Genomic DNA, 12,842 nt, shown 5'->3' on the forward strand with positions numbered 1-12,842 from the left:
ATTAATATAAAAATAAATACAAAAAATTTTAAAATAATAATAAATAATTGCATACATTATTTCCTCTCCATCCCCCAGAGAGCTTGGTTGTTAAATACTTACCAACATAGCCTATGTTGCTTTCTAAACATTGACTGATCTCAGGAGAGTGGTAGAAGACTCAGGGAATGAAGTCATCACCAGACTGAAATCCTAGTGACTGTAGGCTAGTAACAATGATAATAGACATTCATATAGCACTTTAAGGTTGATTAAATACTTCTTATCCATTATCACATTTTAGCCTCAAAGTACCCTGAGTTCCTAAGTCTTTAACAGAGTAAATTCTTGGTAAACTAAGTTTTTACTTTTGGTGGTCAGTGATAATGCCATTTGCCATTTGTTTCCTCTCAATAAACAATGAATAAATATTTATTGGGCACCTCTTGTCTCATAATCTGTGTGCTTGTCAAACAGCTTTGAATCACTGGAAAAACTGACCATATATCAAGGTACGGAAACAAATCTAAACCTTGAACAAGTCAAACCTTGAACAATTGAACAAGAAACCTTGACAGATTATTGGTATGTGTTAATATTCCAGGAGTTACCCTGATCAGTAAGCTATATCCTGAAGTTTTCAAGGCTGCAGAGTGGTCATATGATAATAGATTTAGACTAGAAGAGGCCATCTATTCCAGCCTCCTCCTTTACTGGAGAGGACATTGAAGCCCATGGAGATTAAGTGATTTGCCTGAGGTCAGACTGGTAGTAAGCATTCAAGCATTTAAGGTAGGACTTGAACCCAGGTCTTTTGACTCTAGAGTCAATGTTCTTTCCACAGCATCGTGCTGCCTCTCTGAAGGCATTACCCCTATTCAGAGAAGGGACTTGAGACTTCTCTCAGCTTTTATACGCCACAGAGACTTATTCTGAGGGGAATGACCTCTTCATATTGGAGAGTCTGGTAGCAAGTATCACACTCTTCTGGGGATCAATAGAGACTAGTCAGTAGTATCACCTCTCCTTCTCTGTTCTTGTCTAATTATTTATTCTGAATGCCTGTGCCTCTGACATCTGAGCTTATCATCCCTTAGTTTGGGGCTCCAGAGCAGGATAGCTTTGTCTTGAGGAAGGCCTGGGGATTTGAGCTATGTTGAGAAATAACTTATTGTGGAGCAATGGAAAGAATTCTAGATATGGGATCCAAGGACAAGGGTTCAAATCTTGGTTCAGATACTTCCCACTTGTGTGATCTAGGGCAAATCACTTAACCTCTGTGGAACTCAGTTTCCTCTACTGTAAAGTGAAGGGGTTGGATTAGATGATCTCTAAGGCGTCCCTCCCTCCCAGCCCTGTATCGATGACCCTAAGAATCAGTCGATAAGCAGTCAAATCAATTTATTAAGCACCTGCTATGTGACAGGCACTGTACTAAGATCTGGGGACACAAAAAGAGGCAAAGTCCTTGCTCTCAAGGAGCTCACAATCTAATGGGGAAGACAACACTCAAAGCTACATACAAACAAGTTACATACAGGATAAATTGGAAATTTTCAGCAGAGAGAAGGCACTAGAGTTAAGAGGGCTTGGGAGAACCTTCCAGTAAATGATGAGATTTAGTTAGGATCTAAAGGAAGCCAACAAAGTCAGTAGACGGAACAGAGAAGGGAGAGCATTCCAGGCATGGAGGACAGCCATAGAAAATGCCCAGAACCAAGAGACAGAGTCTTATTCATGGAACGAGAGGGAGGCCAGTGTCACTGGATGGAAAGTTATGTCCATTGGAAGGAAGGTCCATTTATCCTACTCTCTGACTGAACTGGCCTCCTCTCTGCTGGCCTTGAACAACCCCAGGTCACTCTTCCTGCTTTTATATTTTTGTTAATCTGTAGCTTTCCCTGCCAGGAATGGTCACCTTACCTATTGAAATTCTATTGATCCTTCAATGCCCAGGTCACGACTGGAAAGACTTTCCCTATCAGTCAGCCAAGCTGCAAGACTTGTCTTTTCCCTCTGTTGTAATCTTATGTTACTTAGTATCAATATATTCCATATATTATTTATTACAGATTGCTTTATAATATACTTATTTGTGTAAGCATCATCAATCCCACCAGATTACAAGATCCTGGAAATCAGGGACCATATTTTATATGTCTTACTATTTCCTATAGGACTCAGCACAGTGTAAGTGCTAAGAAGATGGTAGGTACGTATTCAATAAAGTTTGTTGTTGTTGTTATTGTTGTTTGACTATGCTCAATAAAATTACTGAATAAATGAATGAGTGAGTGAATCTTCCCTTTTGCTTGCCTCTTTTTTTTAACTTCAGATCTCTTTTCCAATCTGTTTAAATAACTGCTCTGGGATAGCATGGCGTCATATATGTAGCACAGTTATAACTAACATAGGGGAAAATAGGGATTTGCCTAAAAAAATAAATGTTTATGAATATTTGGGGGAGCAGGGGAATGCTTCCTGCTTATGATGATTGCCAACCCTATGTCACCTTAACTGCTCCCACCCAGAACCCCACCCCTAGGGTTCATTTCTTGCCCCAGGGTCCACCTTCTCTCCCAACCCCTGAAGGGGCATATGTTGTAATGCCCCCTTTTCTAATATGACTTCACCCACAGTTTGACCATCCTCCCTGCTGCCAACTCCCCCCAGCCTCTAACAATTTTTGCCCCAGGAGAAAATATTCTTTGCTATGGTTCTAATAATAGGTCCCCAGTATATGACCAAAAAGTGCGAGGCAGCAGAGAACTCTGACCTCAGACTTCATTGGCACTCTGTCTGCTACATGGAAAGTCTCCAGACAGTGTTTTGACGTGTTTTCCACCAGATGACCACAACCTTGTACTCTTGTCTATGTTGTTGTCTATGTCACAGATGGACTCATTCAATAGTGGCCTGAGCTTGGTTGCTAGGACAATAAACACAGTAAAGTCTGTGTTTGGGGAGGCAGAGGAAGGGAGGCAGCACGTGTACACGGGTGTGCTCATCACAAACTTTCATAGTCCCCTGTAGCAGATATTCCTAGTCAGATCTTGTTTCTGCAATAGCCTTTTACCTTGTTTACATTTTAAAGTCCCTACTGACACTGTCTGACTTAGCTTTTCAAAACTACCTATTAACTTTGACCTAATCAGATGTGCAGGCTTGGGAATGTCATTTTAAGGCATGTGGTAGGCTTGTCTATTCTATCCCATCCTATTCTATTCTATTCTATTCTATTCTATTCTATTCTATTCTATTCTATTCTATTCTATTCTATTCTATTCTATTCTATTCTATTCTATTCTATACTATTCTATTCTATCCCATCCTATTCTATTCTATCCTATTCTATCCCATCCTATTCTATTCTATTCTATACTATTCTATTCTATTCTATTCTATACTATTCTATTCTATCCTATTCTATCCCATCCTATTCTATTCTATTCTATTCTATCCTATTCTATACTATTCTATTCTATTCTATCCTATCCTATTCTATTCTATCCCATTCTATCCTATCCTATTCTATCCTATTCTATTCTATCCTATCCTATTCTATTCTATTCTATTCTATTCTATTCTATTCTATTCTATTCTATTCTATTCTATTCTATTCTATTCTAATCTATCCTATTCTATTATATTCTATTCTAATCTATCCTATTCTACTCTATTCCATTCCATTCTAATCTATTCTTCACATCCTATCATTCCATCCTCTCTTATTCTACTCTATAATTCTATTCTATTCTCTACTATCCTATCATTTTATTCTATTCTATAATTCTGTTCTATTGTCTCCTATCCTATCATTCTATTCTCTCCTATTCTATTCTATTCTATTCTCTCCTCTTCTATTCTTTCCTGTCCTATCATTCTATTCTCTCCTATTCTATTCTATAATTCTATTCTATCTCTCCCATCCTATCATTCCATCCTCTCCTGTTCTATTCTATAATTCTATTCTATTTTCTCCTATTCTATCCTATCATTTTATTCTATTCTGTTCTCTATCCCATTATTCTATTCTCTCCTATTCTATAATTCTGTCCTATTTTCTCCTATCCTATCATTCTATTCTACAGTCCTATTCTATTCTATTCTACCATTCCATTCTATTTTATTCCATTCTATCCTTCTTTTCAGGAGTACATGGGGTGCTCAGGGAAGACTAGCACATCTGGTATGAAGGCTTGCTGAGCCCTTTTCAGGGCTGTTCATCCACTTTTGTCATCCACCTGGCATTCAACTCTCACTTGTGGTTCGAAGAAGCATGTACAGTGACCACAGCCTGTCTCAGCAGAGGGGCTAAACCACGTTGAGGGTAACTGATAGGCCTCAAACCAGTTGGTAAATTAGCACGTGAAGACCTCCCTCAGTGGAATGGGTGGATGAGAACATTTTGTTCCAATGTCCATGAAGGACGCTGAAGCAGGCACTGTGGAGCACTTAGAACTTGGTCAGACATCAAAAACTCCAAGGTCATCCACTGCATAGCAGGCCATAACGAGTCATCTGGACTTCTGGCCTGCCACTGAACTTTGGTGACTCTGGAAGACAAAGTGAGGCCTATAACTGTGCAACTTTGCCTCACTCACTTAAATCCAATTCAGGGCAGGTCAAGATATCACCTCATGTTGCCATTGGTCCTCTTCAAGAATGGAGGACAAACAACAATATACTTCTATTCTATTCTATTCTGCTCTTTTCTATCATTCTATTTTCTCCTATCTTATCCTTTCATTCTATTCTCTCTTATCATTCTATTCTGTTTTATTCTATCCTATCCACTCCTATCCTTCTATTTCATTCTTTCCTATCCTATCATTGTATTCAATCCAATCCAATCCTATCCTATCATTGTATTCTATTATATTAGTATTTATCAAGTGCCTATTATATACTAGACACTAGGAATTCCAATAAAAAGCAGTCTCTGCCTTCATAGAGCTTACTTTCTACTGAAGGGAACAACCTGTGTACAGATAAGCAAATGCAAAATAGGTACAAAACAAAGTAATTAAGAGGATGGACTAATAAAATTAGGGGTGTGGGGGTAGAGGTGTGAAGTCAGCAAAGACTTCCTGTAGTAGCTGTACCAGGAGCTTAACCTTGAAGAGAGCTGGGGTTCCAAGAGGCAGAGGTGCATTTCAGGCCTGGTAAATAAGTTTACCACGCAAAGGCAGAGAGATGGGAATGGAATGTTGTCTACAAGAAATAGCAAGTTAACTGATTTAGCTGCAATACAGTAGGTATGCAAGGGAATAGTATAAAATCAGCTCAGAAAGACAGATTGGAGCCAGAGTGTTTGGCTTTAAATGTCAGAGGAGTGTCTATTTTATCTTAGAAACAATAAGGAGCCATTGGAGCATCTTGAACAGGGAAGTAACATGGTCAGACCTGTGCTTTGGGAAGCTCAATTTGGCAGCTATGTAGAAGATGAATTGGGGAGGACAAAGGCTGAATACAGAGATACCAGTTAGGAGGCTATTGCAATAACCCAGACAAGAGATGACAGAAGCTTTAATTAGGGGGGTTGTAGTATAACTAGAAAGAAGGAGATAAAAAGGAGAGATATTCTAGAGATAGAATCAACATGATTTCATACAGTGGTGGTAAGTGCAAGTGCAGTTAGGTGGTGCAGTGGATAGAGGGCTGGGCCTAGAGTCAAGAAGGCTCATTTTCCTGAGTTCAAACCTCAGACACTTACTAGCTTGTGACCCTAGGCAACTCATTTAACCTTGTTTGCTTCAGTTTTCTCATCTGTAAAATGAGCTGGAGAAGGAAATGGCAAACTACTCCAGTATCTTTGCCAAGAAAACCCCAAATGGGGTCACAGAGTTGGACAAGACTGAAATACCTGAATAACAGCAAAAAAGAGCAAGTAAAGGGGGGAATATGGCACTAAAGTTGGGAACCTGGGTGACTAGGAGAATGATCTTGCCCTTGAAAGAAATAAGGAGGTTAGAAGGAGGGATGGGTTTAAGATGAAAATAATGAGTTCAGTTTTGGAAATGGTGAGTGTGAGATGTCGATGGGACATCTAGGTAGAAATGTCCAGCAGACAATGGGAGATGAGTGACTGGAGCTCAGGAGCAAGGTGAGGTTTAGATAGTTAGATCTGTTTTAGAGTTATCTGCTTACACAGAAGGAAGGTCTGAAAGAAATTATCCTCTGTGGAAATGAGAATTTTAATAAATATAGGACATAAGGCTTTTGACCTGGCTATAATTCTTCTTCAAGCTACTTATTCATACAGGGACCTCTGACACTGTAGCAAATGTGAAATGAAGTCATTATGTCCTTCCATCCATTTTATAAACCACCTCTAGATCATACTTATTATAGAATCATAGACTTAGAGTTGGAAGGACCTTGAGTGTGAATCTTGTCACATACCATTATTTTATTGATAAGAGATTAATCTGAGATTAGTTTTTTAATATACAACTCTGATTATATTACTTATATGATCAAAAACTTGCAAAATGACTCTGCATTGCCTTCTTTACAAAGGCCAAAATTCTATTCCTGGCCTTCAGGGTCCTTCACAATCTGGCCTCCATCTTTTTAGATAGCCCACTGCTTGGTCTCCCTACCTCAGGCCATTTCATCCTCCAGTCAGCTATCAAAGTGATCTTCCTACAATGAAGGTCTGATCATGTCACCCCATTCATTAGTCAGTAAAACCGAGTGGCTTCCTATCGCCTCCAGGATCAAATATAAAATCCTCTATTTGGATTGTAAAGCCCAGACCTTTATAACCTGATCCATTCTTGCTTTTCCATTCTTTTCGTACCTTACTTCCCTCCAGTTCAATGACAGTCATCTCTTTGCTGTTCCTTACACAAGACCATCTCAAGGCATTTTCACTGGCTGCCGCCATTATCTGGAATTCTCTCCTTACTCATCTTAGTCTGCTGGCTTCCTTCACTAAAATCCCACCTTTACAAGGAGGATTTCTCTATTCTTCCTAATCTTAGTGCCTTCCCTTTATATATCTTCTTAGTTCATAGTTGTTTTCATGTTATCTTCCCCATTGGATTGTAAACTCCTTGAGAGCAAGGACTGTTCTTGCCTACCTTTGTATCCCCAGCATTTAGCACAGTGTCCAGCACGTAGTAGGTGCTTAATAAATGCTTGTTGACTTTGATTTTTTGACTGACTTATGAAGAATTTTTTCCCCAATCTTTATGTGTGTACAGTTCTATTTTGTTTCACTCAAACCTCAATTTTCTGTTCCTACCATGTTTCTAATTCTGTCCTAACTCAAGAAAAGTTGAATATATCTAGGTGTTAGAGGCGGATGGGTGGGTTCTGTACAGGGGTGTTGTGAGACTCAAATGAGATAATTGATGTAAAACATTTCACAAACCATAAAGTTTTTATGTAAATGCTGGCTATTATTATTATTAATTATTATTAGCCTACAATCATTACGCCTCCAGCATGGTGATGACTTCATTCCCAGTCATTTAAAATAAATGTTATTTACTTAAATAAATGGCAAGGCATTATCATTTGAAGATAACAAGTACAGCTGTCAGTGTTGTTGCATGTAATCATATATGATTTTTCATTTCCCTTAAATGCCATATCCTTTCAATTCCTATTAACAGTTTTATCTTGATTGATTCTACTGTGGATGAGTATGGGTATACTTCATTGTATGAAAAATCAGCCTAATGAATAACGAAACATAATTGGGCTTTTGAGAACCTACCTAGTGACAATGGTAACCAGGGGTGTGCTGGTAAATGTTTAACAACCAGGCTCTCTGGGGGGGAAAGTTTGTATACACACTTTTAAGTTTAATCTGCATTATTAGCAATTTCTTAAGTCTAAACAATCAACAAAACAATAAATCAAGGTCTGATTTGTACTAATTACCAGTTTAGGCTATGTACTTAACTGTATTTCAGAAACTGGAAACTGGAGCCAATCAACCCTAACAGCTCGAGCAGGCAAAAAGAGTGAGAGCAGCTTTAAGTGCTACATCTCAGGTTTTCTCATTTCTCAGTTGCCATGGCATCTGCACAGCTCAATTAACAGAATGTTGACATTGATCAGAGAGGGAGGGAGGAGCTGATGTCCTGGGGAATGGGGAGGACTTACTGGTGGCTCATGTGGAAAGACTTGGGCATCTCATTGAGAGCAATAGTAAGGTCTGTGTTTTTGAGAAAAAGAGCAGATTTGTGATTGTGATTAGGCTTCAGCATCTGGTTTTGTTGGGTGGTATGAAGGGGGATTACATATGTGACTCAGTGAACCTCTGTATGAGAGAGAGAGAGAGAGAGAGAGAGAGAGAGAGAGAGAGAGAGAGAGAGAGAGAGAGAGAGAGAGAGAGAGAGAGGATTCATTTATGAGCAAAAAAGACTTCTGAAAATGTGTTAGCTTTGGTCAATTGTAAAAAAACTGTCTGCTTGACCTTAGGTAGGAAACATAGTAGGACATTAAGTAGAAACCAAGAAACCTGGATTCCAGTTTTTACTTTGCTACCTACTTGTGATGTAACTTTTTTTAAAAAATGATTGAATCTCTGTATGTTTTGAAGCTCATCCCAGCAGCATAGATCAGAATTTTTAAACTGTCTCCCATAATGCACCAGTGAAAGTGAAGATAAATTTTAGTTGTTTTTGTGAAATTAGAGGATTTTTTAAATTAGGTGGATTTTTAAAAATAAAACCAGAAAAATGTAAAACCTTTCACTCATCTGACTCAAAACAGGGAACATAAAACGTCATACAAGATACAACAAATAAGAAAATACAGACTTCATTTCTACATTTATTTACATTGAAGAAAAATAACCAAGGAAGCAAGGTGGGAGAGAGAAATAGATAAAGAGGGAGGGATGAGATACATTAAAAATAGAAATACAAAGGGGGGAAAACAGAGAAAAAGACTGAAAAGAACAGTAAGCATAAGACAGAAATACAGAGGAAAGACAGAGGACACAGAAAGATTCACAGAGGTATATACACTTTTCTCTTTGCTGGTTCATTTCTGTTGGCTATTCTAATTCTAATTCTTTCTAACCTCTTTCTTATCAGTACTTTACTTGCAAGTCAATTAAAGTATATGTATATATATATATATATATTGAGAGAGAGAGAGAGAGAGAGAGAGAGAGAGAGAACTACTATGTGCTAACACTGGGTAGAAAAAGACAAAGAAAAACAGAAAAAAAACAGTCTGTACCCTGAAAAAATTAGTGGATAAACCATAATGTCAGATAAGTAAAGGCAAGATATTCTGAGAAAGAAGAGAATGAAATAGAAAGTGAGGTCCTTGGTTGAGAGACTGTTGTGAGGAATATGAAAGTTTTTAAAATTAATTTTATTTTAAAATTCTTAATGTTAGATATGGATATCTACATGGATTATAGATAATGTAAGATACATCTACATGTAAGTCTAATGTAAGTCTCTGTATGATTACTGTAAAACATATATATATATATATATATATATATCTACATGGATTGTTTCATTGTGTAGACACATAATTTCTATCTTGAGGGGAGCAGAAGAAGGGGTCCTGGATTCAAGCTTGTTCCTTCACGCACCTATCTTCAACAGGTGTATTGGATTAGAATTACTTCTATCTGCTCCCCTTAAGTATTACTGGTAAAGGGATATGATTTTTTAGTTTCAAAACAAATGCCACTTCCCTGGTCATTCCTAAGAGGAGGGTATACTGTTAGCTTAGACTCACCAGCTTAATGCCTTCCCATCAAACAAAAGGTCATCACAAATAGCAAGTGAACCCATTTTATCCAAGGAAACCACAAACAACAAAGATATTATGCAGATTAATATACAGCAGAAAATATATAAGAGCTCTTTATATGGGAGCAAGATAAGATCTCAGCTCAACTATGACAAAGGCTCTAATCCTATTCAAGGGTAAAGTCTCTGACGTTTCTAGGGATACAAGCTAGAAATACATTGGACATGTTGAAAAGCCTGCTTCCCCTCCCTGGCAGAAGCTTCCAGAGTCTTTTCCTTCCACGGGTGTCTCTTTCCCAAGAAGCTTTGGCATCATCATCATCTCCCTTTACAGAGGTCCACTACATTAAGTCATCATTCCTTGCCATAATTAAGAAAAACATCTTTTCCCCACCCCCAACAATTGCAACAGCATATAAAATAACCCAGGTAATAGTCAAACTGAATTCTCCATTGTCTCTCATCTCCCCCCACCCTACACCCCATATTCAAGCTCTTGCCAAGGCCTGTCCATTTCACCTTCACAACATCTCTCGAACACGCCCCCTTCTCTCCTCCAACACTGCCACCAATCTGGTGCAGACCCTTTTCACCTCACACTTTGATTACTGCAATAGCCCAGCTGGTGGGTCTGCCTCAAGTCTCTCCGAACTCTCATCTATTCTCCCTTTTCAGTCACTGAGGTGATTTTTCTAAAGCTCAGGCCTGATCATGTCATTCTTCTACTCAATAAACCCCAGTGGCTTCCTATTGCCTTCAGAATCAAATACAAAATCTTCTGTCTGGCATTCCAAACTCTTCATAACTTAAGCCCCTTTCTACCTTTCCAGTCTTCTCATGCCTTATTCCCCAACACATCCCCTTCGGTCCTGTAACAGTGACCTCCTGGCTGTTCCACGAACAAGACTCTTCACCTCTCAGCTCTGGCATTCTCTCTAACTGTCCCCTCACACCCAGAATGCTCTCCCTCCTTTGCTCAGAATACTGACCTCCCTGGCTTCCTTTAAGTCTCAACTAAAATCCCACATTCTACAGGAAGCCTTCTCCAACTCTTCTTAATTCCAATTCCTTCTCTTTGTTAAATATTTCTTAACTGTCCTGTATATAGCTTGTTTTGTATATATCCTGTATACAGCTTGCATGTTGTCTCTCCGTTAGAGTGTAAGCTCTTTGAGGGCAAAGACTGTCTTTCTGTACTCCTAGCCTTAGAACAGTATCTGGCACATTTGTTGTTGTTCAGTTGTTTTTCAGCTGTGTTCAACTCTTCCTGACCCCATTTGGAGTTTTCTTGGCAAAGATACTAGAGTGCTCTGCCATTTCCTTCTCCAGTTCATTTTACACATGAGGAAACTGAGGCAAACAGGGTTAAGTGACTTGCCCAGGGTCACACATCTAGTGAGTATTGAAGACTGGATTTGAACTCAGGTCTTCCTGATTCCACACACCATCGCTCTATCCACTGTCCCACATAGCTGCCCATAGTAGGTACTTAATAAATGCTTAGTGATTGATTGATGGAGGGGAGAGGGAAGAAAGGAGAGGAGTAACAGTCCTGATTTTGTATTAGCCTCAGGGCTTAGCTGTTGGGTGTTTTTTGTTTGTTTGCTTGTTTGTTAACAGCCAGGGAAGCCATGTACAATTCAGAAATCAATGAATTGTGAGAAAAGGTACTGAGGAGGGAAGTAGAAGAGTTCATTAGACAGCCTTGATTGAGCTGAGCAGTGAAGTACCAGCCTGAGGGGGGGATTCCTTGTAAAGGTATTTGCCATCCTGCTGAAGAAAAAATGCCCGTTAAATTGATATTGTCAAAAAAGGCTCATACACAATTACCACAGGGGTAGTTTTTCTAATATTTTAACACATGATCTAAATTCTAAGGTTTGCCCACTCTCCTGACACCAGACAGGTGAAAGCAGTGGCTTTAACAACCCACAGGAAGGTGTGTATGGTGATGCAGTGGACAATGTCTGATACATCCATTGTCCCTCTGCTTACTCCCCATGTGACCTTGGGCAAGCCATTTGGGTACCCTTGTAAAGATGAGGCACGTAAACTAGGTGACCTCTCTGTTCCCTTTGAGCTCAGGTCCTCTGAAAATCTTACAACATGTTACTTCTCTCCCGGGCTGTGGCTTGATAAAACCCAAACTACTTGATAAAAAGTGAACGATTCTGTTAAATATGTAGCTGTTTTGTCTACAGGGCACTAAGAAACAATAGGGGAGAAGAGTAGAAAGTTTTTTTTATAAATGAATTTACAATTAAAAGAATCTCAATTATCCTATTTAATCCAGAGGTGGTTTTGGATTCCCATAGGAATGGCCTTCATAATTTTGGTCTGACCTCTCTATCTTAAGGATTCTGTGGGCCTCTTTGGATTTTTACACAAATGTTTAAATGCTGTTGTTGATTTATTTTTTTCACAAAACCAGCAAAGTAATTATTTGATGTGCTAAGGAACAACCTCTAGATCCAGAGATAACAGAAATGCAAAGAAAGAAACATATCTGCTAGAAAGAGCCAAACAAGCAGAGAAGCCTCTGGTTCCTCTGGTGGGAAATTATTGAGGGAGAAATGCCAGCTAAAGCATGTTTCATGTCAGAAAAGTAGCCGTGTTCCATTTCTTTCCTCCAAGGGGGTCAGTTAGATTCCGTCAGATCCTTTCCCCAAAGGTCCAGTATTGTGCCTGCTGACAAAGGAGAGTCAGCAGACTCTCCTGAGACAGTCAGCACTTCTCGTTAATTGGCTTGAAGAATTGCCACTGGGTATCAAACATCTGTCTCCCTTCTGGGACTCATCAGTAGCCCAGGGTGGGGGAGGGTGAAGAGACTGAACAAGAATTATGCCTTAGCCTCCCTGGTGTCAAGGTCCTGCCTACACAACAAGGGTGGGTTTTCTCTCTGTTTTCTCTTTTCTTTTCACTTCTTCTTACAGTTTTGGTACAGGAACCCCTCCCCCAAACTTTTTAAAAAATTTAGTCACATGATGTAGCCTCTTCTGATGATGTCCCCTGGCTTCCCTTACTTCTTGTCTATAGTTGACAAGATTGATAAAGTTGTTAGATCCCTTTTCTCCTCTTTGTTTCTAGGCTTTACTATTTTTTTATATAGTCTTCTGTTTTCTCTTT

The sequence above is a fragment of the Vombatus ursinus genome, unplaced genomic scaffold (assembly GCF_900497805.2).
Source record: "Vombatus ursinus unplaced genomic scaffold, bare-nosed wombat genome assembly UNPS02000577.1, whole genome shotgun sequence".
Lineage (NCBI taxonomy): Eukaryota > Metazoa > Chordata > Mammalia > Diprotodontia > Vombatidae > Vombatus > Vombatus ursinus.